This window comes from Notamacropus eugenii, chromosome X (assembly GCF_028372415.1).
Source record: "Notamacropus eugenii isolate mMacEug1 chromosome X, mMacEug1.pri_v2, whole genome shotgun sequence".
Lineage (NCBI taxonomy): Eukaryota > Metazoa > Chordata > Mammalia > Diprotodontia > Macropodidae > Notamacropus > Notamacropus eugenii.
This window is the reverse complement of record NC_092879.1, coordinates 9,074,642-9,100,560: the sequence shown is the minus strand read 5'-3', so window position 1 is coordinate 9,100,560 and position 25,919 is coordinate 9,074,642. Positions and strand designations below refer to the sequence as shown.

Sequence of the window (25,919 nt, the reverse complement as noted above, 5' to 3'; positions counted from 1 at the left end):
TTTGAGAACATGGAATCACAACATTCCATAACTCAGGGGTTCAAAAGAGAAATGAGAATTATGAGAACAGAATTTATGTCTGGAACAGCAAAATTAATTAATGAAACAGAAAAAAGCTGAATGTGAAATGAATATCAAGCCTTACCAAAGAAGCAAAAGAGACAACAGTAAATTAAGAATGTAAATACACAGACGTGGACAATCTAGAAAAAGAGGAGTCAAAACAAACATTAAATAAAAATATGATCATTATGCAAGCAAAATTTGAATTTCAAGGCAGGATGTGCAGAGAAAACAAAAGGATCATAAGTCTCCCAGAAGAATACAACAGGACAGAAGATCTTAAAACCACAGTGAAGGAAATAATAGAAATGTCCAGAGCTTCTGAACACAGACCATGAAAATTCCAATTGAAAGAATTCACAGATTGCTTCGAGAAGATAATCGGCTAAATTTCATTTAATTCAGAAATAAGAAGATCTGCAAATCATCAGAAGAAGGACCTTCAAATACAAGGAAAAGAACACTGAAAGATCACAAGACTATTCTCTGCCCAATAGAAAACATAGAACCGAATGGAATAATGTACTGTGCTTTGAAGAGTAATGGAACTGAGAATGCAGTTCTATATAGGACAGTTATCCTACCCTGTAAATCTGAGCTTAACCAGAGAAATCAAGACAGAAAAAGGCAAAGGCAAAAAAGAACAAGAACAAGGAATATGAAATCATTGATAAATAAAATCATATTTGAAGAGATTATTTACCTCTTGAGCACCCCAAACAACAAAAATGTAGGAGTGTATAAATGCATCAGGCAAGGATAGTAAGAGCAACACAGTGACAGTAGAGAGATAAGTAAGACTTCTTCTAAATGTGTTGAGGGAGACAGAAGTAAAGTGCAAATTTGGTAGAGGTAACAATGAAGATGCTGATGAGGGCATTATGGACAGAACTTGGCAACATCTTTCCTACAGGTAAATGCTTCTTTTGTGGAACCACCTTGCAATATGGGAAGGTACATAAAAGGGGAGAGAAGATCAGGGGAAAAGAGAAGAGTGATACCTGAGGGTCAATTCAAGGTCTAGAAATGAGGAGAAGGTGACATTCATGATCTCAGAAAGAAAAGGGGTGAGGAGGAGAGGAGAAAGACTGAAAAGGAAAAGTAAGTGGAAAGGAAGGAGCCCTTATTTTGGAAGTGAGATAGGGTTCAACTGATGAATATCTTTATGGGTGAAGGGAGACTAGGATATTACACTAGATAAGGCCCAGGAATATTGTACTTCAAATGGCCACTTACGCTGTGGGGGGGGGGGGGGGGGTGAGGGGGAACTGGAACCTCTGGGGCATCTGGCACCTGGAAGAGTAGGAGAACATGGACACAGAGAGATTTCCAGGGAAATGCACTAAAATAACTGAAAGATTATAATATTGTGTGAGTTTGTCCTTTGTTGCTGAAGAAGACCATGCCATCAGAGAAATAATGACATTACTTGCACTTGACTTTGTCTTGAGTGAAGGAGGGCTGTGCAAGTCACCAGCCTCACTTCTCCTTCAGAGCTATCTGAATCCAATGACCAGATATTCATCAGGATGATTGGAGATAAGGCAATTGGGGTTAAATGACTTGCCAAGGTCACACAATTAGTGACTGTTGAGTCTCTGAGGTGAGATTTGAACTCAGGTCCTCTTGATTCATGCACTGGTGCTCTATCCACTGCACCCCCTATCTGCCGTAACACTGTGTATGCAGCCGAAGAAGGAACTTAAAACTGAAGACAACAGTAATGGATCTAGGATGAGAAGGGAAGTGGTCAAATGGGGAAAACAATATACAACAAATTTCTCCGATCAGGGTTAGGTACCCAAGATGTCACATATCCATTTCTCAACAGATTGAAGGATACGACCAGTTGTCAAAAGAACTGCAAAGAATTCACAACTGCATGAAAAATGATCCATATGACTAATAAAGGAGAAATGCAATTGAATCAGTCATAAAATTTCACCTCACACTCTGTAAAATGACAAAAATGACAAAACATGGCAAAAGTCAATGTCAGAGAGGCTGTAAAAGACAGGCACTTTGCACGCACTGTCAGAATTTTGAAATGGTACACCTCTCTTCTAAAGGAATTTGGAATTATGCAAATAAAGTTACTAAAATGTCTGTATTTTCTGAACTAGACATTCGATTACTGAGCTTAATTCCCAAGAAAGCCATTGTTAAGAAAAAAAATGTCCCCACATACTCCAAAATGCGTACAGCAACACTTTTTTTTTTATTATGGTTGACAACTGGATACAAAGATGCCTGAATGTAACAGAATATTACTAAGCTGTAAGAAATGATGTGCAAAGTGATGTAAGAAAAAGCAATATACACAGTAACTACAACAATGTAAATAGAAAGAACACGCAGATATGCGCAAATCCAAATTACAAAAAGCAAGTGGAACTCAAATGAAGAGATAGCACTTCATGGAAGTGGAAAGTGTATAGGTATTAAATATTACCCATGTTTTTGGATAAAAGTATCAATAAGTTGTGCTACCATTTTTTCTTCTTTTTCCTCTGCAAAAAATACTATTTGTCATATGGGTTGATTCTCTGAAAAGTGACAAGGAGGTCTACACTGAGTACTATAGTGATGCAAACAGAAAACAGGAAATTTCAATAAAAACTTACTTTTCAAAATTATAAATCAGCTTCAGTCTTCTTCCTCTTGACTAACTGGTTGGAAAGGCAGGGTTCTCTGGCCTCTTTCAGCATCTGTCAATATGAGTATTCTAGCCAGAGGATATATAGGAAGAACGTTCATGTTTTGTGGAGTGAGCAGGATGTACTGTTGGCATTGCTGGGAATGTGTAATTTTGGGGATCCTGTCCATGGCAATTCTTCTACTGACAGGGTCCATGTACATATCAAATGCATCCAGGCATCTGAAAGGAGATTCTGCGAGGGACCATAAAGTAAGAATAAAAACAAAGTTTGAAAAAGAGTTTTCACTCCCTGCCAGGAACTGCATGTCACCAGAAGCAGCTTTATTTCCTTCTTTAGGCTGGACTCATAGAAAGGGTTTCATTTTTGGGATCAAAGCTCATTTTCCCGGAGTAGGCCCACTGCGATAGTAAGTTATCAAAGCATAACTTGCATCGTAAAGCAAAACTTCTTCTAAATTGCTGGAATATTTCATATTTTTGTTTTGATGCTTGATCCAATGATTTAATACACTTTTTCAAATTCTTCACTTTAATATCTAGACCTTGGTGTCTTTCTTTTATTTCTTGATACTGCTGTATTATTTCTTCTCTGTTTCCATAAATTCTGTTTTCTGATGCTATCTTTTACTTTAACAGACTAACTATTTTTTTTTCATGAACAGAGAGAGTTTCCTTAATTTCTTTTCGCTCTGGGCAGAAGTATTTGGCTTGAGCAAGTTCCATCTGCAGATTCCTCTGTTTCATAATCAGTTCTTCCTTTGTCACTTGGAGAGAAAAATCCAGGTGTTGTTTAATCCTATCTTGATAATGCAGCTTGTATTGTTTTTCGTTATCCATTTCTAAATTGGCCTTGTTTAGTTTTTATTTCAGAGATTCTGTTGATTCTAAAACTTGTCGCATTTTTATCTTAATGTTTTCATGTCTCTGTTCACCATCCACTTTCTGCTTTCATAAATTCTTTACATCTTCCTTTCTTATTTTCACCTTTTCCTCAACCTCTTTCATCTGCTTTTTAATTTCTTGTGCTTCTTTTTCCACAATGGAGTTTTCACCTGGTTGGTTTTTTCCCTTCTAAATATCTTTATTTCTATATTGATTTTTGGCACTCTGATCTTCATTTCTTTTAAATGTAGATCATGATTCTTCAAAATTTCTTGATTCTTTCTGATATCATTTTCAAGTGTACATGCATGTTGCTGATATACAGACAACTGTGCATTTTATTTTTTATTTCTCTCCTCAAGTGACTTATTTATATTTCCACATCAATGAAGTAAGAGGGTCTCAAGTTTTCACATGAGTAACAGCGTCTCTCCAACACTTGGTTACCATCAGCAGTGAAAACTTTACTACAGTTCTTGGAGGGCCTCCGAGCTCGCATTACTCTACGAGCCAAGGAGTTATTTTTGATAAGCAGCACTGATTCTATGCCCCTCATGTCAATCAAAGCGTTGGCCACCACTGCCTCACTTATTTCTAAAGCTGTGAGAACTGTTGGAAACTCTGGGTGAAAGGCTGCTTTATGTGTTACATCGTGTACCTCACGCTGAAATGGTGCCACAATTATCTGTGGTCGTGGAGAGCCTGGTGGATAAAACTTTTCCATTAGCCCCTGAAGTACTTCCTCATCTTTGTGGTTGTTACAACAAAAGGCAAGAAGAAGGCCCTTTAAGCAGGACTCAACAGCCAAAGCAAATTCCGGATCTCGAAGACGAATGTAAGCTCCTAGTGGGCCTATAGGTTTGCAAGTAAAGCACCCTTGCCTACCAGCGGTGTCTACTGCTTCAAGAAGGGCTGTCATTTGTGGTTCAAATCGTTTCAGTGGATCAGTTTTACAGTCTTTTAATCGGTTTAGCTGTTGCTGCTCATCGTTCAGTATTTGTTATATATCGGATACTTCTTTCCTAAGTCGAGAATGTTCTTTATTGTCTATTTGGATAGCTTGCTGAAGATGCCCCATCGCTTGAACAAGTGAATCTTCTTCATCCTGAAAGTCCTTTATCTGTACCCTCAACATGAAAATATTTTCTTGCTTTTCTGATTTTTCTTGTTTTATATTCTTTTTTAGATCTTCTATTTGGGTGCAGTGTTGTTTGGCCTTGCCTCCTAACCCTTTCAATTCATTTTGGGAACATCATATGAAACTTCAGTTTCCTTACATGCCTCTTCTTTTCTATTCCTGAGTGGCAGCTTCTCCTCCAGGCTTCTTCTCCGCGGCCCCTGTCCTCCCTCTTATACCTCCGTACTGGCAATGCCAGGGCCAGAAAGAAGTTGCCAGGGGCAAAGACGAAAGAATGCATACGGTAGCTCTCTGTCTGCCTGTCTGTCCTGAGCCTCCCCTTTGTCAGCTCCCATGGGTTCCCCGGGGTGGAAAACTCCCAGGTCTTCCTCGCTCTCCAGAGAGGCTCCAGTCCTCTCTCTGCTTCCTTCACCTCTCCTCCCTCTTTGTTTCCCTGTGTGTGTCTCTCTCTTTTCTGACAAGGCCAGTGTTTGAAAATCAGACAGGAGACTTTTTCAGGGTTGATATTTGGTTTAGCAGCTCCTTCGAGCACTTTTTTGGGGTGGGCAACTATTATCTAGGATCCTTCATTACGTTGTATTTTTTTTGTGCCCACCCATCATGATCATCTTTGGTCTAAGAGAGACAGGCAAAGGACCATCCTTCCATTAAAATGTTGGCATTATTAATAACACCATTAGATCAGCTAGACATGATGTCTTGGATCTTTTTAAATGCCACAGTCACTGCAACCAAGAACGGATCAGAGCCTTGGACTCTAGATTCTTAACAAAAACTTCCATATATATATTGTGCCCACGTGGAGAGTTTTTGTTAGGACTCTGGCTGTGATCTGACTCTCCCTTTGACTAGTAATTCGCTAGCAATTTCGCTAGTAATTAAATTTTATGTAGGGAAATTTTGCATGTTTTATGTCTATTTAACTCTTTTTAAAGCTGCAGATCTCTAATATTTGACTTTCACTAACATAGAGTTCTCTGGAACAGGCTATAGGGACAGAATGCTACCAAATGAAAACCTCTGCCACAGAGGGCTTTGAGAGAAACTCCTATTTTTTTTCTTTAATTGTTTGATGAAATTTATTTATTTTCATTATTTATTTATTTATTTTTAGATGGCATTCATTTCCATAAAATTTTGATTTCCAATTTTTCTCCCCATCTCCCCCCTCCTCCCATCCCATAACACCGTGCATTCTGATTAATCCTTTCCTCAATGTTCCCTCCCTTCTATCACACCCCACCCTTCCCTTATCCCCATCTCTATTTTCTTATAGGGCAAGATAGATCTCTAAGCCCCATTACTTGTATTTCTTATTTCCCAGGGATATACAATAACAATTCTCAACATTCGTTTCTAATACTTTGAATTCCCACTTCTCTCCTTTCCTTCCTCCCCACCCATACTCACCGAGAAGGCAAGCAATTCAATACAGTCTCATATATGTGTCATTTGGCAAAAGACTTCCATAACAGTCATACTGTGTAAGACTAACTATATTTCCTTCCATACTACCCTGTCCCCCCTTTATTTTATTCTCTCATTTGACCTTGTCCCTTCCCAAAAGTGTTTACTTCTAGTTACTCCCTTCTCCCATTTGCCCTTGCTTCTATCATCTCCCTTATCCCACTTGTCCCCTTCTCCCCTACTTTCCTATAGCGTAAGATAAATTTTCATACAAAATTTATTCCCTCCTCAAGCCATATATGAAGGGAATAAGCTTCACTTTTCACCTCTCACCTCCTCCCCTTTGTCCTCCATTGAAAAAGATTTTTCTTGTCTCTTTTATGAGTAATAATCTGCCCCATTCCATTTCTCCCTTAATTCTCCCAATATATTCAGCTCTAACCATTTATCTTTATTTTTTATAGCTATCATCCCTTCGGATTCAACTCAACTTGTGCTATCTGTCTATGTGTGTGTGTGTGTGTGTGTGTGTGTGTGTGTGTGTGTGTTTATGTGTGTGTGTAATCCCTCCATCTACCCAAATATTGAGAAAAGTCTCAAGAGTTGCAGATAGTATCTTTCCATGTAGGAATGTAAACAGTTCAGTTTTAGAAAGTCCTTTATGATTTTCCTTTCCTGTTTACCTTTTCATACTTCTCTTGATTTTTGTGTTTGAAAGTCAAATTTCCCTTTAGTTCTGGTCTTTTCATCAAGAATGCTTGAACGTCCTCTATATCACTGAATGACCATTTTTTCCCTTGAAATATTATACTCAGTTTTGCTGGGTAGGTGATTCTTGGTTTTAATCCCAGTTCCTCTGACTTCTGGAATATCCTATTTCAAGCCCTTTGATCCCTTGATGTAGAAGCTGCCAGATCCTGTGTTATCCTGATTGTATTTCCACAATACTCAAATTGTTTCTTTCTAGCCACTTGAAATATTTTCTCCTTGACTTGGGTACTCTGAAATTTGGTTACAATATTCCTAGGAGTTTCTCTTTTCAGGTCTCTTTCAGAAGGTTATCTGTAAATTCTTTCACTATTTATTTTGCCCTCTGGTTCTAGAATATCAGGGAAGTTATCTTTGGTAATTTCATGAAAGATAATGTCTATGCTCTTTTTTTATCGTGGCTTTCAAGTAGTCCTATAATTTTTAAATTGTTTCTCTTGGATGTATTTTCCAGGTCAGTTGTTTTTCCAATGAGATATTTCACATTATCTTCTATTTTTTCATTTTTTTTGGCTTTGTTTTGTAAATTTTTGGTTTATCATAAAGTCATTAGCTTCCCTCAGCTCCACTATAATTTTTAAAGAGCTATTTTCTTTGGTGAGTTTTTGAACTTCCTTTTCCATTTGTCTAATTATGCTTTTTAAAGGTTTGTTCTCCTCATTGGCTTTTTGGACATTTTTTCCCAATTGATAGCCTATTTTTAAAGGTGTTATTTTCATCATCATTTTTTGGATCTCCTTTAGCAAGCTGTTGACTCCCTTTTCAATCTGTTCCATGGCCTGAGCTCACTGCATATTCATTTTGGAAGTACTGGATGCAGAAACCTTGACTTCCTTGAACAGTATGCATTGTTCTTTATATGAAAGGATGGAAAGAAATACATGTTCACCAAGAAAGCAACATTCTATGGTCTTATTTTTCCCCCTCTTTTAGGAATTCTCCCAGCCATTAACTTCACTTCTGAATCCTTTGTCAAGAGGAGGGTCCTAGTGCTCCTCCTCACTCCATGATCATGCTCAGGGCTGAGGTCCAGATCAGCTGCTCAATTCCCCCATGAGCTTTGGGTGTGGGCTGGGCTGCCACCCAGGGCTGAGATTCAGATTGCCTGCTCAATTTCCCTAGGGGATGTAAGCAGAGCTGCTCCAATAAAGGAAGCTGCTGCCTGACTAGACCACTGCCATGCAGCACTGCCTCCTTGCTGCTGCTGCTGCCACCACTGTCTGGGACCCATGCTGGAGGGGGAACACTCTGCTCCCCTCTCGCCTAGCTGAGAAAGCCATCTCACTGACCCTTGAAGCGTTCTTTCATCCTTGCGGATTGAGGGATCAGAGACTCTACCTGCTGGGTATTCTGCCCCGGAGGTCTGTTCTGGTCCTGTTGTTCCCAGTGCCCATGGCCAGGGATGGAGTCCACTCTGCTCAAAGTGTTTTAGGATGGGCTTTCCTGTCAGCCCTCCGGGTTACCTTTGGCTGGAAATTTCTTTTACTCTGTTGTTCTGTGGCTTCTGTTGCTCTAGAATTTGTTGACAGTCATTTTTTTACAGGTGTTTTGTGGCCTGTGGGGGAAGAGCTAGAGTATGTGCATCTTTCTACTCCACTATCTTGGCTCCTCCCCCAAGAAGTTCTGTTTTTAAATTGAGTTTTTGGGGCTGTTTAGGGAGTAATCTAGCAGAGATGTGTGGAAACACCTGAGAAATTTTGGAGTCCACTTTGGGATTGGAGGATGGCCACTCCAGTCTTCTTGTTATTTTTAAAGAATTAATATGCATACATGGCCCAAAATAATTTCTTGCAGGTAAAAGTTTCATTGAGAACCCTGTGTTTGTAAGAGTATTTGATGAATCAGGCAAGTTGTGAGAGTGCCAACACATATAAAGGAGGATTCTTGGGAAGCTGATTAGGATTGAGCATACCTAAAATTTTCCCCAAGAGGAAGCCCTTCTAGAGTTTTCAGGCAGAGGTATGTCTCCAGGAATTAGGCAAAATTAAGGAATGGATATGAAAGGAAAAATAAACCCTCTCTGAGTAGAAGCAGGAGGCAGACAGGTAGGTATAAACCTGGGTAGAAAACTCTCCCAAGGAAGTAGTCTTTCTCTTTCAGTTTTTTTCTCCAAATTTATTAATTCATTTGTTTTCAGTTTTAAACAATCACTTCCATAAGTTCCAAATTATATCCCTCTCCCTCCCCAAGATAGCATGCAATCTTATATGGGTTCTACACATATCTTCTTATTAAACACATTTTCACATTAGTCATGCTGCGTAGAAGAATTAAAATGAATTGGAGAAACCGTGAGGAAAAACAAGACATAACAAAGGACAAAATACTCTACTTCATTCTTCCTTCCAACCCTATACTTCTTTTTGTGGATTGCATTTTGCATCATGAGTCCTTTGGAAGGGTTTTTGGTCCTTGCATTGCTGTGAAGCAATAAGTATCAAAAACAGTCCTCACACACTATAGCTGTTACTGTGTGTAATATACTCCTGGGTCTGCTCACTTCACTCAGCATCAGTTCATATAAGTCGAGGTTTTTCAGAAGTCTGACTGCTTGTCATTTCTTATAGCACAATAGTGTTCCTTTACATTCACATACCACAACTTGTTCAACTATTCCACAATTGATGGACATCCCCTCAATTTCTACTCATTGGCCACCACCAAGGTAGTTATTTTTTCCTTTACTTTGATTTCTGTACGTTTTCGTCTGTATTTTGTTGTTAGGATATGGTCTATATTTATTAGGTGGGGGAAACTGAAAAAGGAGGATAAGAGCTGGAGTTACAGTTTTGGAAGAGGAATTGTTGGGGTACAGGCTCTGAGAACCTCCTTAAACTGGCTTTGAATCTTTCCACTTGCTCTGGGTTTTCATGCCCAAATTTATTACCTTTAACCTACCATAGCCCTCTGTTGTCTGTTTCCATCAAGACCCTCCCTAAACTACTCCTCAAGTCACCCCAGACGACTTGGTCATCCTTAGATCCCTCACACAGACTTTCTACATATAGGAGTCATCTTTCCTCTATGAACGCGCTCAGATTCATTCTGGCACATTTGTCAATATAAGCGTCACAAATGCTCAGATTCCTTAACAGTCTACTCAGTATGGTGGATCTTAAACAAACTTTGTCTTTCTCAGGCAAAAAGAAAGTTTGGGTTGAATTCATTTAGGCAGGACCCAGCGTGTCAGTACTTTGGAGTCCTGAGCACCTCTAAACCTCAACAGAGTCATGGAATGGATCTCTTATTAAAAGTGACAAATTTCTTTTTTTTCCCCTTTGGATTTAGCAATTGATAAACGTCTAGATGAACCAATCTGAAGAAAGCAAAGGATGAGGAAGGAAAGCAAAGTTAAGAAGCCACTTGGCAACAGGGATTTTTTTTTGTTCCTCAAAAGTTGGATGAATTCAGTTTTAATCGAATTCCAAAGCTAAAGTTTGTAGTGCAGAAATGGAACAATAATGAGTTTACTAATCACCTTGATTTACTTGAGCTCCCTTATTATCCAGGAGATTCTGAAACAACTTGGCAATCAAAATCAGTCATTCAGGAGGCAGAGTGAGTGTAGCTGAAGTTTGACATCCCAATGATCATTTTCTATGTCCACTGGGTGAACCCAGATCACCTTTGTTGTGCCAGCAACCTCAGGGTCAGCTTACACTAGTTCATTCTGGCCCCAAACAGACAGAGCTTGTAGAAACATCGTGGTTCCAGGTACTCTGTATCCCTCCTATTGTCCTGTCTCTCTTTGTTGTGAAACCATATAAATCATTCCTTAACATCCCAATCTTTGAAAATGCAGATTAAGTTCTTTCTGTTCTCCAACCATTTGTGTGCTGCACTCGCCCATTAAATGTTTCCCATTTTTGCACTTCAACTTCATTCCCTCTGTTCACTCAGAAACTATACTCCAATTAATTATTCTGCCAACTAAGCAAATGGTGTGAGAAGTGTGATTGTATTGTGGGCTTGGGATGATTGCCCACTACCACCACAGAGACCGAAGTTGGCCATCAGGAATCCCTTCTGTTCCAATCTCTCCAGGTGATTGCATGGTGAGTCCTGTGCCCCAACTCCGATCAGACTGGGAAGAGAAGACCCTTAGGCTTGCTGGCCAAAAGAGAAACAATTACTACTGACATTCATTCTGAGATAGGGGGCACAAAAATAAGCATCAAATTGTGCTTGGGAAGCAACTTATTGTCCAATAAATGAGAAAATGAATTGAGTTTAAGGTATGGTAAAAACTTGTAGAAAAATATATAGCCAGTAAACCCAAACGTATCCAGGTTTGTTTCAGTCATCAAAATTTACCTTCCTTTGGGAAGAACACTCTCATGTAAGGCAATGATTCCTGATGAGGCAAGAGGAGAGGAGGGAAGAGGAGAGTAGATGAGAGGAAAGGAGAGGAGAGGATGATGTCATAGTCCTCTTTGAGAATGAAGGACAAACCTCACAACCACAGCCACAAATTCTTACCTGCAGCATGAAGTCCTTTCCAGTTATCCTTCACTTTATTTCCTTCCCTCAGAGTCTTCTCACATTTTCCATAAATACACTGTTTATACCTGCTGTTGGTATGTTATGTCCTCCATTAGACTGAGATTTGTGAGAGAAGACACTTGTTCATCATCCCCTTCTTGGTAGAACTTAGCACAGTGCCTAACATTGTTGCTTGTTGACTCAGTGACTGACCCAAAAAGATGCATCAACATCTGCTTTGCTGTTTGCTTGTTTTCACATGACTTGCATCCTCCTATATATCTTGTCTTGCCTATTAGAACGTGAAATCCTAGAGAGATGGAAATGTGTTGCTTTTCTATCCCCAATATCTAGCACAGTACTTTGCACACAGTAAACACTTAACACATGTGTTTTTCTATCCATCCGCCCATCTTCATCTGCATCCGTACTTTCCCATATTGTTGCTAATATTTTCAATCTGCAGGTAACCTCAATCGTTAGAATTGTAGCTCCGTGACAGTCAGTTCAACCCCGCCCTAGTTGTCTTACTTCATGCTTGAAAAAATGACATCACTGTGTTTGGGTCAATATATAGTGTGTTCAACTGTGACTGATCAGACCAATACAATTTCAGAAGACTCTATCACAGGTTAGTCATAAATAGTCAATATGAACATTTGAGATAGAGATATCTCAAAATTGGTGCATCTTATGCTGCTTTTGAGCTTCTGCAATTCCCCTCTCTATGAGAGCACAGTGCCTTCTTCCATGCAGGCAGGCCATACTGGGCAGTTTTGAGCTGATGTGTCTCATGATTCACAAGTGATTTCAAAGTTCTTCAGAAAGACCTTGAGAGTGTCCTTCTACCAGTTCTTCTGACCACCATATGTGCTGCATCCCTAGCAGCAGAGTTTGAGCAGGGGTCACTTGGAAGCAGGCAAGAGTTCATGCGAGAATAGAAGAGAATACGTACACCAAATTATTCAAGGCATAGACTGGGCAGGCTCGGGAAGAAGTGACTGCTCTGAGCTGCTTCAGCAGTCAGCTTTTACTTAGAAATTGACGTCATAGTTACATTCCAAAATAAAGAGAGGCAATCAAAAAAGAGTCAGCTTTTACTTAGAAATTGACATCATAGTTACATTCCAAGATAAGGAGAGCAGGTATAGATAGAACAGATAAACAATGCATAACTTTTACTACGCTTACAATATTTAACTTTTATGACCCATTGCCCTGTCTTCATGATATGCAATTCTGTACAATTTACTTAGGGAATGTTTTGCCCAGCTGGGTTCCCAAGGAGGCATGCTTGGCCTCACAGTCATGTCCCTGCTGATGCAGGAGACACATATCTCATATACAACATTGGCTGCTTATGAGACTTGTGAAATCAAGCTGCAGTATATTAGAGTCCCTCATATCCCTCTTTTGTCTTCTGTAATTTATGAAAGAGTAGGAATGCAATCTGAGGTTGTATATCATGAAGAGCAGTCCTACCCTTTATTACTGTTATGCAGACTGTAAAAAAAGAACATAGTGAAATTTTTATTATACTGAAACCAAGAAGACCAAGCACATTTCTCAAGCCAAAAATTTGTCAAGGATCCAAGGATTTCAATTCATTTAACCACTCCTCTGCAATAGAGGAAGTGATTGAATCTAATTTTCCTCTTTCTAGTTTCTTAACTTTATCATGCAGTGTCAGTAGATCAAGGATGCTATTGTGCTTCCCTTGGGCTCCTAGAACATGAGCTTGAATGTAGGGCCAAGCATACAGGCTTGAATAATATTTTAGAGGAGTTACACAATATTATGATACATTAAAATGACAAGATAAGGACAACTTTTCTTGTATAGCCTCTACCTCTTTTCCAAGCTAGAATATGACCTCTTTTAGACTATATAATTTGTCATGGTAGGTGGCATCCAGGCTGTCTTGGGTTTTCCCTATGTGATTAACTATAGCATAAGAAAGAATTTCTTAACTGAATAGATCATAAATACAATAAATGACAGAGTGGACAAAGTTTCAGTTGAAATTATGACCCAGGATATATGTGTTTTCTTTACCATTAACATGCTATAACATAGTATATGCCTGTATACTATGCGCATAGTATGCTATGTTAAGATACGGAAAATTTTTTCCATTGTTCAAGATAGTGTCTCAGGTTATGCGTCTCATAAAGTATGCTAAGTCAGCTCCGTCTGGTCTTGTTGACATAAGAAGAGGTCTTCTCTAAGTTTACTTCAGAGAACAAAGAGTCTATTAAGTCCAGACTCTTCTTCTGAGTGATTAATTCAAGTTCTGGCCCTTACTAAAGTCCAAAAATGATATTATATATTATCATTTCCTCCTTTTGGTCAAAGGCAAGCCAAAGGCTTCGCCTGTAGACCGAGAAAGGTATGGGAAAAATCTCTAAATAACCAGTTCTGGATATGCAAAGGGCTCAGGTAGGGAGAGAACTGTTCTTCATGCGATGTCTGGTCTGGACACTTGGGAAAGCTTTCCACATGCGATGCTGTCTTTTTCAGGCCTTTTTGAAATTGGAGAGCAAGGTCTCCCATGGCATCAAGTGTCCACTCAGGAGCAGGGGCTATGGATGTGACAGATGGATCCAAGGGTCTATATAGTCAGAAAGACCTGACAGGGGCTCCCAGAAAATATGATTTGATAATTGAGAGGAAACAGTGCAACATAGCTAACATAGCTAAAGTCACATACAAATAGTTCAATTTCCCAGCCACAAAGGGCTAGGTTCACACTGTACAATAAATGATTTCACTTTCTTAGCCACGCAGGGCTAGATTCATCAACATAATAAGGTTTTTTCTCAAAATTCCCAAAATTGCATAATTACATTAAGTCAGGTACAGATTAAACTTAGATAACTTTCAATAGACTGTTTTGAGAAGGGAGATTTACATGTTACCAATATAAGCAAGAAAAATTTAACATGAACCCTAAAAATCAATAGTAATTAATCAATTACCAATGTTAACTAACATTAAGTTCCTGGTATCCCAGTGATCCATTCTTAATGTCCATTTAAGCGTTACTTTTTGAATTACAAATGTCTCACGGGATGGATATCTGATGCCTAGATATTCTCTCTTTGACAATATGTTTTATTCTTGGGACAGTTCAGAAAGGGAATTCTGCTTCTGTGGTTCAGATCTAAAGTTCTCAGATAATTCTGACAATATAAATTTGTAAAATCTCTTAAAATTGATTCTCCATTTTTTTGGAACTTCATAGAATTTCAGTTTTTACATCATTTGCTGTTCTATCCTGACCTAAATCTTGTACCTGGTATAAGATTCTTTTAAAATGTCTAATCATAAAGGGCCTAATCATAAAATGAACTCATCTGCACTTTAAAAGTATTTGACAGGACTTTAATAAAGAAGAAATAATTTCATTTGCTTTTACCACTATCATAAAATTTTGTGCAAAAATACAAATGTGAGACCTTACTATCAAACTGTTATATATTTTACAAGCCAATCATATACATCTATATATATATATAATTCATAGAATAATCAGACTGATCCTGCTGCTTTTCCTCAAAATTTGCTGTTCTATTTAATTAGACATATATCACATTATTTCTTTTCTTATTAGAGTCATTTCCAACTGTGCAAGATCTTATCTCTATACTATATTTATTTATATGGCCAGGAATATAGGTCAATATTGTAAGCTATTCATTCCTGCATCTTTATATAGTAACTCAGATATGTTCCAATATCTATTTATTATCTAAGAGTTTTAGCCTTACACAACTTCTTGATTATAGAGATTTGATATAAAAGAAAAAGAGGGACAATGTCATATATCTTAGTAGAAGGCAAGGACTTCCTTAGCTCTGTTTGATTCCAGGAATGAGACATTATCTGACAGCCAATCATGTGGTCACTAGGTGCTCAAAGAAAGACTTAGAAGTAATCAAGTTGGTGAATTCCTTTCACAGAAAGGAAATGGCACATTAAGGAAATACAGTTAGGAAGATCCTACCCAGGCTGTGTCCAAGGTCATCTCCAAAATCTTTCTAGTCAACCACCTTTCTCAGCTTGCAGCACATGCCAATTGGCTTTATGATAACTTAGACAACTATTCCTGTAATCAGGGCTTCAAACAATAGCGAATTGCAATCCTAGTATTAAATAGCAAATAAATGTTGACTGTTTTCCTTCAGATAGGGTCATCTCAAATTTGATTGAGCTGTGAATTATCAAAGCAAGCTATATCACACTTTCTAAACATACTTGAGCCGTCTGAAACTGATCAAAAAGCACCCAGAACAACGATCTAGGGACAAGAGGGATTTAGATAACCCATATTTGTTCCCAAATCTTGTTATCTGCCTTCCGCATTTTCAATCAAACCTTTAATTTTCTTTCCAGGTATCTAGATCTTATTCTTCAGATTATCCAGTTTTCCTTCACATTTTAACCATAAGACAAGATAGGTCATAAGTTATTACTTTTGCTAATATAACTTGAACAAAGCAAAGAGTTTAATGGTTGACCTTATAGATTGACGGGTGTATGTCTTTGTATCACAAGTTTGTCATTCTTCATTAATTATACTCACTCTGGGAAAATAAGACGCTTCAATAATTAAATCTTTTACATATACTAAGTTCATACACAAATATTAACTCTTAACTAGTCCATAGAATGACAACAAATTCATATCAAAGCAGCAAGATCTCTTCTGCTTTACAGCTAACAGCAAATTATTTTGAAAATTTAGTAAATCTATTTTTAAAAAATCACACAAGATTTTTCCAAGCATTTCTTATGAAACTATCTCTCCTTCTTTAAAAAGAGTTTAAAATTTCTTCTGATGTTCACTAAACTTTTAAGAAGAAAATTAGTTATAAAACTATATAATGATTGATATCTCTTTCTTCCTCCTTAAAACAAAAATAAACGTTTAAAACTGGGATTCAACAAAGTATGTTGGTGTAAAGTAACACAAATTGAGACAGTACTAAAACAAAACTGGATTCTTAGTTACTACAGAATTCCTAGATATCACAAAGTTTCTTAGTCAAAAAAGTGTTTGTAATGGAAATGAGATTTAATTTCTATAAGTCAAGAAGTCCATTTAATTTAGCCTTATCATAATAACAAATTTTCCCTAAATATATCACTAGGAATTAAGTACATTCTGACATTTCACATAGATAGTTCCTAAATCTTAAAATTAACAGACGTAAATATGTATTTTAGATGAAACAGACCTGAAAATTATACCCTTATTTTTAAAAGGGATTCTCATTTGCTCAATAAGAATGCTACAGCACAGAAAATTTTGCACAGTTTTATAAGAGCTTTTAATCAATGTATTTATAAATCACCTTACAAAACACATGGAAACTATAACTTTAAACCATCATATATTTTCATAACAGCCAAGAATTCAAATGGAAAAATCTGCTACTATGATAAATATCAAATTATCTAATTTCATCACATCCTTTAAAAAGTCTAATTCATACGCAACAAGATCCAAAATAAAATTTCTTTGACAACATTTTGACCTCACAGTGGTCTTTCACATTTCACAATCTAAGAGAAATTCAGAAATATAATCTTAGAAATACAGTTTTAAAACAAACAATAGATTTCGTATGATGTCAATTGCATTTCCAGATTATCACATATACAAATTATTCATCTTCTTACTTTGGATAGTTAAAACAACTTGAAAGTTGACAATCTCATTAGAGAGAGATAATAATAATATTATATGCATCATATGTCAGTCATTATGTTAAGCATTTCACAATCGTTGTAGCATTTTGATCCCATTGCAACAACCATAATTATTTTTCCCTTTAAAATTGTGAAATGGGTCAAAAAGAGATAAAATACATTTTTTTTTTTCAACTGGGAGAGAGAAGTGTGACATTTACCAAGAGCAGAAAGGCTGGTGTCCTTGTGGTGATGACTGTTGAAGGCAAGATTTAGTGAATGTTTGCCACAGACCTAATCCATTCAACTATCCCTTCGCCAACAATTGCAGAATTTACTAAGCCTCTGGTGGTTCCAGCTGCTGGGACAGGGTGGGCAGAATGTACAGGACCTAGGTGACATTTTCAAGCTTTACCAGAAGGGTGGGCTACAAGGTGCCCAAGAGCACAGGACTGTTAGAATCACTGCCAGTCTGTGAATTGCTGCTCCTACACTTCTCCTGCATTCTCTGTAATTTGACCTGGGCTTAACATGAACTCTTGTGGCTGTTAAAAATCCCCATTTTGAAATACTCTCTTAACTCTGGGAGAGAGTGGGGATTGCTAAGTGATCAGGATTGCGAAGGGTGTTGTAGCAAGGGGAGCTCCTGAAGCTACCCACAGTCTTGGGAATTCTTTTGCAGTAATTCCAAATGATCAGTTCTCGAACTTTTTAATGATTAATCTCACAACCTACAAAATCTGCTAAAATGATTTTAGTTAAAATGATCTAACTTTCCAATGTAATTCCATGGTGAACCTGAGCAAGTCTCAAGACTTCTCTAAATAAGTTTTTGTAATCCTCTCTACTTCAATATTCTCCTGGGCCTTGGAGGTAAAAGATTAGGCCAGATCTCTGTTTCCTTCCCTCAGGTAGCTCATAGTCTTGTGGGGGATAAGGATTAGGCACAGATAAATCAAATGTGAACTATTATACTTTGAATGTGGGAGAGGTAGAATGAGGTTCTTCTGCCACAGGGATTCAAGAGATGCCGCAGAGGTGAGCAGCATCAAATATGGGCTTTCAAGGATTGGGAAGGGGATGGAAATTGTCAGCTGAAAAGAGGTGTGTTCTATGACAGCCCTCCGGCATGAAAGATTCTCTCTTCCCGTATTGAACCTTGCTTCCTACAACTGGACCACCCAGTGCTAATTCAACTGTTAATAGGTTAAATCGTTGTCATGGGATTTAGTTGAAGTCTAAGGCAAGGCCAATGAGTCTGGCAAAGATGCTGGAAAAACAACCCCTTAATGAGTTCCTGTGCTGAGAATAACATGCGAAACAATGGGATTAAATTCAATACACAGCTTCACTGCAAGCAATAGGAATGATGGGGAAAGAAGAAAGGAAAAGGGTACTCAGCACATAATTCAGGCACACATACTAATATAGAATATAATTCATGAAAGGGAAATGCTGCTTTGGGGAGCACAGAGACATGGACCCACTAAGCAGGAAAGGGGTGCTGGAGCAAGCAGGTGTGCTCCTGCTGGCAGGGAGAGTGGGCTCCAGTAAGAAAACGTGGGTATGCTCCTGCTAGAGGAGGGTATGTGCTCCAAAGTGTTTTCTGAGAGTAATGTTCTGATATAATGATTTTGGATGGCCTCCATGGAGCTAGATCCATTGCCTATCAGGCAAAATATTGTCAGATCAGGGCCAAATAGAATTTTGTGTGATTTGCTATTGGGGAGGGAAAAACAGCTGGTGGCAGACAAAATATCGTTTGGGAGACAGAGCAGTACTAACCTTCAAAATTGTTATTATCGGTATTTTTCTCAGTGTAAATTCCATAAGCCTTCCTTAACAGGAAACTCATGATGGCCTCAAAACTATCTGGGTTAATATGGTAACAATCATTTCCACCCTTAGAGTCTATAAACAGCAGCCTCCCTTAAGGGAAAGCTACTGTGGTCATCTCAAGAACACCAGGCTTAATTTTATAGCAACATGGGAACTGAAGATAAAACAAAGGGACCATCCTAGACCACAGAGTGTATTATGGGCATCAGGGTGGGGAAAGGCAGCTGGAACAATTCTTCGAACAGAACTCCTATGCTCTGTCCTCTCCCACCATGGACCGATCTTCTATGTTCTGTTACACTGGAGGAAAGGGGTTCTTCTTCAGTCTGTATGGATCAGTCACATGGACATCTCTAAGATAATCTCCCTGCTGCCAACAACCTGATATAGAAGACAATGAGGTAAGAAACAGGAGCTGAATTAAATTGTCTGCAACAATGATGCCACGACTCAAGAACAGCACCTTGATCAAGAACAAGGGTTTCATCAACATGCCTAGTCAGGTCACTGTTTTATTGGAGCAAAGCCAGAAGTTCTGATATGTGAGCATATTCATTCAAATCCCTACTCAATACTCAGTTCTCATTAGTATCAATCTGTTTGGTGTGACGGCATAAGGGGTAATGACTATCAGCAATTAATAGCAATTATTAAGTGATATAATCATCTAGTTAGTTGGTAATAATAAGTAAAAGAGTAAAAATTCTAATGCACATTTTAAATAAATCATAAAGGAATAACTAGCTAGAATAGGTTCTTATAGCATGGTTCCATAGTACATCTCAAAACTTTAAGGCAATGTTGACTACTTGTTTACCAGCTATGAAGCTCACTTCCATGACTACAAGAATACTGACCAGGATATGTCTCCATCCTGTTTTCCTCAAATTCCAATCTGAGTGTGGGTACCATGGTATGTTATGTCCTCCAATTTGTTTTTGGTGTCTTTGTATTGTTTGGACCATCTCCTCTTGCTCAACATGAGGAGAAACCCATTCATCTCATAACCAGTGTAGTCATGTAGTCAGTGGAGATATCCCATGCTTTGTCCAACCGGTGACCACCCTGCTGAAGTACCACATCTTGACTAGGTATCATTTTTGGACATCAGAACAAGATCTTTCAACCGGTAGGATTACTTATTTTGTGTTGCTTCTCCAGAGTGTCCACGTATTGAACCTGGTATCAAACCTGATAAAAAGAAGGTCCTAGAGACCAGGGGCATCTCAGATCATGAGAAAAACCTGAGGTCCACTGCATTAGTTGGGGCCACGGATCCTTTGATAAAGGGTTAATGACTTGAAGCTCTGCCTCAGTGGTTCTTCTTGTAGATTGGAAAACTTTGGACACCACACATAAAACTACAAGAAAGCCAAATTTCTGAGGGCATCCAAATAAAATCCTTCTGCCTTATCTATTCAAATGTGTTATAAATGATTGAAAAAAGGTATGTGTATTGAGGAAAGGATCCATACACCAACGACTATCACTTTATATGGAATTTGAACTGATTTGCCATAGAAAAAGGATAAAAGAGATTTAACACTTAAACTTCTTTGTGAAACCTCATATCACCTTATCACCTTGGAGATGAATAGTCACATATTCTCTCTCTCTCTCTCTCTCTCTCTCTCTCTCTCTCTCTCTCTCTCTATATATATATATATATATATATATATGTATATATATACGTATATATACATATATATATATATATATATTCTTTTATATTCTCCCTAAGTTCATTACTATCTAGATATTATTCATATATATTTTCCCTATATTCATAGATATCTCTATAAATACTCATATATTCTCTCTATTCATTTGTGTGAGTGCATACAACTACACACTCTTTCTCCAAATATTCATAGGTGTGAATTCTCATATATTCTCCATAAATTCACATGAGTGAATGCTCATTTATTCTCTCACAGGGAGACAAGCAATGGAGGGTATCATAAAAGTTTACAGAGACATCCAACTAAGGCAACTCACCTGGAGGCCATGAAAGGATGAACCTGAAAAAAGAAGGACAAAGAGATGAAAGATAAAGAGACCTGCACAGGTCTCACTCTGATTCTTGTAACTCTCAATAACAGCCCACTGTCACAGTAAAAAAAAAAAAAAAGAAATAAAACTTTCTCTTAGAAATGGGCTTCTAGGGGGCAGAGCAAGATAGCAGAGTAAAACTCCTCACTTCCCTGAGCTTTCACCCAAAGCCCACCAAATACTTACAAAAGAAGACTCTAAAATTCTAGAACTAGACAATTCACAAAATGACAGAGCAAAGCAAATCCCCAGCTCAAGACAATGTAGTAAATTGACAGGAAGTGTTTATCGCACCCAAGCAGGGAGAGGAGCACAGTGCTGCATTGGAGGCACCAGCGCAGACTGGCCAGAGCAGGCCTCAGGGGACTGAATCATTGGCAACTGTGGCAGTTTCCATACGGCTTAACCAACAAACATAAAAAAGGTCAGTGGGAAAACTCTGTGGGAACTGGCTTAATGAGGAGTGGTGGTCTGCCTGGGTTCATTCCCAGTCTCAGGGTGGTGGTGGGGGATGGCAGTGGTGTAAGCAACAGCAAAGGCTGCCTCCAGAGCTCTGGGTCCACAGACCGTAGGGGATCTGGTGGTGATACAAAACCCCTGAATCCTGGGACACTACCCCACCACTACCTCCACTGGTAGCAGAGTTCTAACTTGACAAAGATTTAGAAAGTCAAGTGTTTATCTGGGATGATGAGTAAACATTTTAAAAGAACTCAAACTATAGAATCTTCCTTTGGTGACAAAGAAGATCAAAACATACCACCAGAAGAAGAAAATAAAATCAAAGCTCTTACATCAAAAGCGTCCAAGAAAAATATGAATTGAACTCAGGCCATGGAACAGCTCAAAAAGAATTTTGAAAATCAAATGAGAGAAGTAATAAGAGTGAAGCAAGAAAATAATGAAAATCGAGTCAATAGCTTGCTAAAGGAGATTCAAAAAATATTGGAGAAAATAAAACCTTAAAAAAAATTCAACTAACCTAAACGATAAAGAGGTTCAAAAAGTAAATGAGGAGAAGAATGCCTTAAAAAGCAGAAGTGGCCAAATGGGAAAGGGCGTCCAGAAGTTCACTGAAGAAATAATTCCTTAAAAATTAGAGTGGAGCAAATGGAAGCTAATGACTTTATGAAACATGAAAGAATTGCAAAACAGAACCAAAAGAATGAAAAAATATAGAAGACAATGTGAAATATCTCACTGGAAAAAACGACTGACCTGGAAAATAGATCCAGGAGAGATAATTTTAAAATTATTGGACTGCCTTAAAGCCATGGTCAAAAAAAGAGCATAGACATCATCTTCCAAGAAATTATCAAGGAAAGCTGCCTTGATATTGTAGAATTGTTTTAAATGGAAAGAATTCACCAATTGGCTCTTGAAAGAGATCCCAAATGAAAAACCCTTGGGAATATTGTATTCAAATTCCAGAGTTGCCAGATCAAGGAGAAAACATTGCAAGCAGCCAGAAAGAAATAATTTGAGTATTGTGGAAATACAATCAAGATAGTACAAGACCTAGCAGCTTCTGCATTAAGGGATCGAAGAGATTGTAATGTGATATTCTAGGGGGCAGAGGAGCTAGGATTCAAACCAAGAATCACCTACACAGCAAAACAGTGCAGAAAAACAAGACCAGAGTTGAATAGACAATATGACTTTCAATTACAAGGATCAAGAGAAGCATGAAAAGGTAAACAGAAAAGAGAAATGTGGAACTTATTAAAGTTGAACTGTTTACACTCCTACATGCAAAGGTATTTGTAGCTCATGAGACCTTTCTTGGTATTAGTGTACTTGGTGGAGATAGACAGATAGATAGATAGATAGATAGATAGATAGATAGATAGATAGATAGATGGGACAGGGTGAGTTGAATATGAAGGGATGATATTTAAAAATAAAATTCAGGGGTGAGAGAGGACTATATTGGGAGAAGGGAAAAGGGGGAGATAGAATGGGGCAAATTATCTCGTATGAAATAGGCAATAAAAAGGTTTCGCAATGGAGGGGAAGAAGTGGGAAGTAAGGAATGAGTGAGCATTACTCTCCTCAGATCTGGCTTACTAGGAAAAAACCTACACATTCAATTGGGTATCTTACCCTATAGGAAAGTAAGGGTGAAGAGCATAAGAGGGTGGGGGAATGATAGAAAGGAGGGAAGATTAGGAGTGGGGGTAATCAGAAGAAAACACTTTTGAAAAGGGACAGGGTGGAGGGAGAAAATGGAAAAATTGGGGAGAGAGACAGGATGTAGGGAAATATAGTTGGTCTTTCCCATCATGACTATTATGGAAGTGAGGGGCAGCTAGGTGGTGCAGTGAATAGAGCACCAGTGCTCAGGAGGACCTGAGTTCAAATCTCACCTCAGACACTTGACACTCACTAGCGGTGTGACCTTGGGCAAGTCACTTAACCGCAATTACCTCATCCTGGGTCATCTTCAGTCATCCTGATGAGTATTTGATCACTGGATTCAGATGGCTCTGGAGGAGAAGTGAGGCTGGGGACCTGCATAACCCTCCCTCACTCAAAACAAAGTCAAGTGCAAGTCATGTCATTATTTCTCTGATGGCATGGTATTCTTCAACAACAAAGGACGAACACACATATTATGGAAGTGATTTGCATAGCTACACATGTGTCACCTATATTGAATTGCTTGCCTTCTCAATGAAGGTGGGCGGGAAGGGAAAAAGTGGGAGAACATGGAACTCAAAATTTTGAAAACAAATATTAAAAATTGTTTTTATATGCAACCGGGAAATAAGATGTACGTGAAACCCGGTATAGAAATCTGTTTTGCCCTTCAAGAAAATAAGGGGGAATGGTATGACAGGGGGGATGATAAAAGGGAAGGCAGAGTGAGAGACGGGGTAATCAGAAAGTGTGCCATTTCGAGGGGTAGGGGAGGGGAGAGATGATGAGAATATTTGGAACTAAATTCTTGTGAAAATGAATGTTGAAAACTAAAAGTGAATAAATAAATTTTAAAAAGAAATGGGCCTCTAATTTTTGCATTTTTTTTTTTTACAAAACATTGTATTAAATATGGGGACACACAAAGGAAAAAGAGTCCCTGCTTTCAAGGAGCTTAATCTCCATACTTAACTTTAACCCCGCAAGAGAGAATAAATGAGCATTGATTCATATGAATTTATGGAAAATATATGAGTACTCACATCTATGAATATTTAGAAAGATAGCTTGCAGCACTCATACAAATGAATAGAGAGAATAGATGAGTATTTATATAGCTTCCTATAAATATAGAGAGACCATATGAGTAATATCTAGATAGCAATGAACAGAGATAGAATATAAAAGAATATAAGGTTAAGTTGAGGACAGATCAGAGTAGGGAGAGACTTGGGACAGTCAGAATTACCAGAAGTCTGTTGTAGTAGCCCAGTTTTGAGGGAATAAGGGCCGACACCTCATTAAGAAAATGATGGTGTCAGGGGAAAGAAAGATGTATTCAAGAGATGTTGCAAAAGTGAAATCCAGAGACTTTAACAACTGATTGGATCTGGGACATGAGAGAGAGTGAGGAGTCCAAGATAACATCTAGGCTGTGAGCCTGAGACATGGGGAGGATGTCCTCAGCAGTACTAGGGGAGTTGGAAGGTGAATGGGTTTAGGGAGAAAGAAAACGAATTTAGTTTTGGACATTCTGCTCCTCAATGTTAAATGGATGATCCTTCCTTCCTACTTTACTCCTCACACCCATATGTCTCTCTATGTAACTTCACTTACTGATTGTGTCCTCTCTTTTTGTGATTGTGATTTTTGTCTCCTTTCTTTCCCTATTTCCCCTCTCGTCCCTCTTGTGACCTTTCCTTCTCCTCTCTCTTCACACTCTCTGTCTAGTTGATTCCCTCTCCTCTTTTATGTGTCCACCTCCTCTCTGTCCCTTTCGTTTCCCCAGGTCTTCCTCCCCTGATTAGGTTTCCTCTCCTGTTTTTGTTTCTTTCCCTGTCTCCTATGTTTGTCCCATCTTCATGTGGCTATCTCTTCTTTAACTCCATTTCTTCTCAAGGAGCCTCCCCCAACCTCTCTGAGCTTCTTTGCTGTTTTTGTAACATCTCTCATCTCCGTTTCTCACCTTCTTTAAGTTCCTCATTGGCCACTTTCCTCTCTCTTTTCTCTCTGTATGCTGCTCCTCTCTCATTATGTCCAACTCTGTCTCTCTCCCTCCTCCCTATGTGTTTCTCCTCCATCTCTGTCCTTAACTGCCCTATGTATCCTCTCGACTCTCTCCTAGAGATATATGCCCTCTCCTTATTCTCTGTCCTTAGCAAGGCAATGTGTCTTTCTTCTCTCTGTGTGTGTCCCTTCACTCTCTGAAATGCCCCAGGTCTCTTTTCACGTTTCCCTCTTCTCTTTAAGTTATTTCTCTGGCAATGTGCCCTGAGCATACCATTTGCGTGTATTCCTCCACTTCTCTGTGTATCTCTCCTATAACTTTTTGCTCCCACGTTCCTTCTCCTTCATCTACTTGTGCCTCTGCTCTCTCAGTTTTACCTCTTATCCCGGTTTCACTGTCATCCACAGGTGACCTTCTGACTGTCATTCTCCTCTTCACGTGCCCACACCAGACTCTACTTGCCCTTTTCTTCATTATGTATCCATTCTTCACAATGTCTTCCCACCCTTCCCAAAGTGTCTTTGCGTATCCCTCTCTTCTTTCTCTGTGTTCCTCTTTTCTTTGGCCAAACTTTCATCACTTTCTGTCCCTCCTCCAGGTCTGTCCCTCTATCTCTCTAAGGTCTTTCCCCTCTTTGTGTGCCCATCTCTGCTCTGTGTGTGTCTCTTGCCTTTCTTTATCTTTATCTCTCTCAATTATTCCTCTCACTTTGTTCTCCTCTACTTTCTCTTTGCTCTGTTATCTCTCGTGTGTCACCCATATCTCTATTTGCCTGCTCTTGTCTATCA

At 38.6% G+C, this 25,919-nt stretch overlaps 1 pseudogene; it reads right to left on the bottom strand.

The window, feature by feature from the left end:
- Positions 1 to 2,709: 2,709 nt before the first annotated feature.
- Positions 2,710 to 25,605, bottom strand: LOC140516244 (structural maintenance of chromosomes protein 6-like; annotated as a pseudogene).
- Positions 25,606 to 25,919: the final 314 nt, after the last annotated feature.